Genomic DNA, 6,177 nt, shown 5'->3' on the forward strand with positions numbered 1-6,177 from the left:
GCCTATCTGCTCAACAAGGCTTTGTACGGTCTTCACCAAGCCCCGAGAGCTTGGTATAAAGAACTATCCAAACACCTTCTGAACAACGGGTTTAGAAGGGGAACCATTGACTGCACGCTATTCACAAAAGAAAAAGAAGGAGATCTAATTATGGTACAAGTGTACGTGGACGACATCATCTTCGGGTCTACGAATAAAACACTTTGTAAGGAGTTCGAACAAGTGATGAAAGAAAAATTTGAAATGAGCTCCATGGGTGAGATGAAGTTCTTCTTAGGACTTCAAGTTGATCAAAAAGATTCCGGTATCTTCATTCACCAGACAAAATACGTCAATGACATCTTGAAACGGTTTGAGATGTTGAGTTCTTCTTCACAGGGAACTCCTTTAGAGGTTAATCACGGGATTAATCCTGACGAGAAGGGTGAATTGATCAATCCAACTCATTATAGAGGGATCATCGGATCTCTAATGTACCTGACTGCTTCTCGGCCAGACATAATGTTTGCTACGTGTCTCTGTGCACGTTACCAGTCAAAGCCGAAGGTCTCCCATCTGATTGCAGTCAAAAGAATTTTGCGTTATCTGAAGGGTACTCCAGATTGGGGTCTTTGGTATCCTTATGATGACAACTTCGATCTTCATGCGTATAGTGATTCGGATTATGGTGGTTGTAAACTCGATTACAAATCAACAACAGCAGGATGTCAGTTCTTTGGAAGTCGTTTAGTAACGTGGCAATGCAAAAAGCAGACGTCAGTCTCCACTTCAACAGCTGAGGCGGAATATATTGCGGCTGCCAGTTGCTGTTCTCAAGTTATTTGGATTCAGCAACAAATGCGTGACTACGGTATTGAATGTTCTACTACTCCCATATATATTGATAATTCTGCTGCAATTTCAATTACCAAAAATCCGGTCCATTTTAGCAAAACGAAGCACATCGAAATTCGATATCACTTCCTTCGTGACTGCTACGAAAAGAAGTTAATCGATGTGATAAAAATCCCCACTCAGGAACAACGCGCTGATCTCTTCACTAAAGCATTTGATAAACCACGGTTTTTATATTTACTAGAGATCAACGGCGTTAAACGTATATCAGATGATGTTCCTGAAGATATCATTTAAATTGTTTTCATGTTTTCTTTTCTTAAAAATTTGAAAAAATCCAAAAAGATTTTGTTTTTTATAAATTCTAGGGGGAGAAAGGTTTCAAGAAAAACCAAAAACAATATAAAATACAAAAACCCAAAAACATTAAAAAAAAAAATTTCAAAATTTTGAGAAGTTGATCTTGTTACAAGAAAGGTGATAGTACACAGACGCTATCATACTGAGACATCATTTTCATTTTTCTTATATTAAATTTTTATACATCACTATCGCTTAAAATTATGTCGGTTACCTCAGTTTGATGGACACATTTTCGGATGTGTTTTGGTCCTTACTTCTACTAGTAGATTATGAGGATAGCCATTAACCAGATGACTGAAAGTGATCGGGGCGGGTTTTGATGGGTTTTTATTCTTTCGCTGAAAAATAGTCGGTTATACTTAGTTAGAAGGACACATACTCGTATGTGGTCGGTCCAGTTGATCCATTGGATCTTCAGGATAGCCGTTTACCTGAAGACTTTGACTTGATCGGGGCGAAATAATTTAAACATTATATTTTTAAAAGACATTCATATATATTCAGAAAATGAGAAATTGATCCAACCTTGGAAAATGATAGATACACTGATTCTGTGTGCTTAACTAGTGAAGTTATTAGGCTTAAAAGGCTTTAGAACGGTCATTGTGTGTCATGGTAGCTTTTTATGGTGCGTAAAAGTAGATGTGATACAAACTAAATCTACTCGATTTTGCGTGGAAACTCCTTAAGAGTTTTGTATGTCTTCATATATATCTTTCCGAATGATAGGCAGAAAAGCGATTACCCAGTCATACACGAGCCCATAAGTGGTCTGATTCCCGTAAAGATAGTGTGTGAAGAAACTGCAGTGATCCAGATTCGGGACTTACAATTGGTTACTACTCTGAAGTCTATGTAAAAAAAAAAAAAAAAAAAAAAAAAAAAAAAAAAAAAAAAATTTACCTTATGAGTGATTGAAACATTCTAGAGTTAACAATGTCAAGACTTCTCAATCATGGAGTAAGAAAGAAAACGGGAAGCAGATGAAGACACTTACAACTTTAATCAGACACTATGGGTCAAGGTCAATTCGGGGTGACTTGGGGAAAGCCAAATACGCTTTGAGAATAGATAGGAGGCATCATAATCTCTGAGTTGATACCCACTTAAATTTTGAGACATAATTGAACCTAACTCGTATCACAGAAACGATGAAAACCATTTTAAGTTATTTACATGCTCACAACCTGTTTCTTTATGTCATAATACAGCTAAACACGGATCTGTGTGACAGTCACGTAATTAGTATGATTCATGTTCGGATCTTTCTCACAAAAAGAATATTCATTATGTCTTGTTTAACTTCGTATATTCTGTTAAAAAAAAAAAAAAAAAAAAAAAATGAATGAAAAATCTCGAAAAGTCTCAGTAGATAGTCATATACGTCTGTATGATTTCTTATTATAGATCCTTTTCAACCAAAAATAATGTGTTTTAAATTTTTGTACAGTTGTTTATTTCAGGTTGAATATTATAAAAAAAAAAAACCATACAAAAAGATTTTTAATTTTATTCTGCTTTAATGTTGATGAGAAATCATCATGACAGGTAGTCTGATCCCTGTCTCACCCTGTAAATATTTTGATAAAAACCAAAAAGATTTTATTTCTATTTATTTTTCATTTTATCTATTTCTGTTTGTTTGAGAATCGATGAGAAATCATCGTGACAGGTAGTCTGATCCCTGTCTGTTCCTACTAAATGTTTATCCAGTGTGTAGGAATGAAAGAAAACTTCATGCAGGTTGCTAAATGTTCATCTGTGCAACAGGCTGTGCATGAAAGAAAGAATGAAGTGACAAGAAAACCCAAAGATGTTTGAGCCTGATATTTTTCCATTTGTTACTAATGTATTATGATCTATATGTTCTGTAGGAACGAAGCTCTCAGGATTGGAAAATGTCTAAGAAAACTAACCAAGTGTCAAAAGTTTATGTTTTCGTGCAGGTTCATAGGCATCACGATCGATGGACGGGAAATGAGAAATTTATAAAATTTATTTTTCAAATGTTTTCCCTCATTCGATCGAATAGGTTGCTATTCGAACGAATAACTCGATCGAATGAACTGATTCGATCGAATCAGTGTGTGAGAGAATGCGAACAGTTGTGAAGAGACTCATTCGATCGAATAGAATCTCATTCGATCGAATGATCCAAACGAATCAGTGTGTGAGAGAATGCGAACAGTTGTGAAGAGACTCATTCGATCGAATAGAATCTCATTCGATCGAATGATCCAAACGAACAAGTCCATTCGATCGAATAAGTCCAAAAACAGTATAAATATTCAAACTTATTCGATCGGACAGATTTATTCGAAAAATATTACGGATTTTCTCTCTCAAATTTGTTTTTTCTCAAACCCTCTTTTTAATCCGATCACATTATTCAGTTTTTCACGTAGATTACAAAAATGTAAGTTTTACTTGTTTTTAACCGTGTTTTGATCGGGTTTTTGGTCGTTTTGGTTCGGGTGTTCTTCATTCCGGGTTTCTGCTTGAATGAGTCGAATCAGTCTATTCGATCGAATGAGTTTCTTATTCGATCGAATGTGACTTATTCGATCAGTAGTTCGATCGAATCAGAAGTAAATGATAAGATCTATCTCATTCGATTGTCTGTTATCGAACCAGATCTCATTCGATCGAATGAATAGCTCACCCGATCGAATGTGGTGCTCGTTCGATCGAACTAGTCCAGAAAGTTTGAAAATTTTAAACGCATTCAGTCGTTTCGATATCTGTTCGTTTTAACACGTTTAAGTTTACAGATTCAATGGCTGAAGTTGCAGAAGTGGTTGCTCCATTCAAAACGTCTATCAAGCACAATATCGTGGCTTTCCTGGACGAAAAGTCTAGCCACGGGAAGGATTTTGCAACAATTATCAAATTTCTGAAGAGGTCGAGGATTTCTGGACCTATCTCGAGGATAGTTGAGCCGATAATGTCAATTCAACAAGAGTTCTGGAGGAATGCCACGCACGACAAAACAGTCGTGCCGTCGGTTATTCGCTCCACGGTCAGAGGGCATGCCATCGTAGTATCTGCCCAGGTAATCCGAGAAGTCTGCGGTTTTGAAGACTTAGAATCAGATCCTACATCCTTACATCCTGCGGCAACTAGAGGATGTTTTGCAAGAATGAAGTATGACGGCGATCTCAATGCCGGTCTGCTTCACAAAGCCAACCTGTGCCCCGAATTCAAGTATCTGGCACACGTGGTGATGCATTGCTTGGGTCCTCAACGAACTAGCTTTGACAAGCTGAGGGAAAGCATGCAGTTCACCGTAGCTGCTCTGGTGATGAACCGCCCCTACAACTTCTCTCAAATGACGTTTGGTCATATGGTGGAAAACATCACGTTAAAACAAGGGAAGAGCGAGAAGTTTCTTCAGTACCCGAGGTTCATTCAGATGATAGTTGATACTCAAGCACCGGGTCTACTGAAAGAAAATGAAGGTGATGTGGTGAAACTGGACCACATGAAGAATGAGACTCTCAACCGTCTCAAATCCTACAAAGAACGTCCCACCAGGCCACCACTCAAACGATGCTTCGGGCATATTGTCAATCCGTCCTACAGGGCCCCTCCGAAGAGGAAGTGGAGAAATGCTGCCAGTGATTCAGACGTCGAGAATTTACCATATCAGGAATCCAGCGACGATTCTGACACTGAGGAGGTGGCGGTCACGGAAGACACAAGGACAGAAGCTGAAAAACAGGCAGATTGGTATCTAAATGTCGAGGATCTGGAGGCAGGTGAAGAAGTTAGAGCCGAGAAACAACCGGCTGAGGTAGATGCGAGTGAAGAAAGGCCTGCAAAGAGGCAGAAGAAGAAGGTTACAAGAAAGTATCGGAGTTTATTTTCCGATCAACCACGTCCTTCAGTTGGGACTTCTGCTGCCCCTCCTGCTCAACCAGCACAGCCACCAACACCGCAGTCAGCACCACAACCTACTCCTCAACCTCAACCTGAAATGTCTATACCTCAAAAGGTTGCATCTGAAATTGCTGATCTTCACAAGGCTATGATGAAGATGTTATTGTTCAAGACAGAGCAAGAAGAACAGAATCGACTCAGAGATGAGCAGATTGCTAAACTTCAAGCTGAGAACGAAATGCTCAGGCTTGAAAACAGTCAACTAAATGCTACTGTCGCTGAACAAGGATCTTCGATCAACGAGCTGAAAGAGTCAAATCTAAGCCTTGAAGCAAAGATCACCGAGCTGAAAGGAGATGTTCTTCGTCTGGAAGGTCCAAGCAATGTCGATGTGGACACAGACGAACTGGACTCTTCTGATGATGGAGGTGAAGGTATTTGAGAGTATTTTGAGTGAATGTAGTGAGGACTTAAATGTTAAATCTTTTTAATTAATGATTTGTATGTAAACTTAGTTTCATATGTAATGGTATTGTATTTCATGTTTATGATATTACATATGTTTATTTAAAATTTGTGTTACATTGTGGTTTTTAATCAAACAGGTGATGCTGATCCGTTTAATGTCCAACCGCTGCAATCAAAAACAGCAGCAGAATATTTCACGTTTTTACTGGACAATCCAGGTGAGCAGCAAAACTTCGCAAGTGGAGACTTGGAAGAAGGTGAAATTTCACACAATTTCACAGAAGAAGAACTGGAACAAATGTTTGAGCTATACAATGAAGAAACAGGCAAGTATCTGGCTTTGCCTTCAACAGAACAAACATCTTCTTCGGCTGCTACACCTGACTCAACATCATCTACGGCCGCTGATCCCTCTCAATTTGATGAAGTTGAAGTGGAAGACTTGACACAGGAAGAATATCCAGAATACTACACGTCTCAAACTGACAATCTTCCTAACTCTGCAAGTTTCTTCCAAAATGTAACAGAGGAGGAAATACAGAAGAAGGCTGACGAAAGGTCAAACACAATGAAACAGCCTTCTGAAGCAGATCAAGCCGAATTCGTTGAGAAAACAGAAGAATGCAAGAAAGC

The sequence above is a fragment of the Bidens hawaiensis genome, unplaced genomic scaffold (genome assembly GCF_021521415.1).
Source record: "Bidens hawaiensis isolate Kalapana, Puna unplaced genomic scaffold, B.hawaiensis_p1.1 tig00000888_1, whole genome shotgun sequence".
In the NCBI taxonomy this organism is placed as follows: Eukaryota; Viridiplantae; Streptophyta; class Magnoliopsida; order Asterales; family Asteraceae; genus Bidens; species Bidens hawaiensis.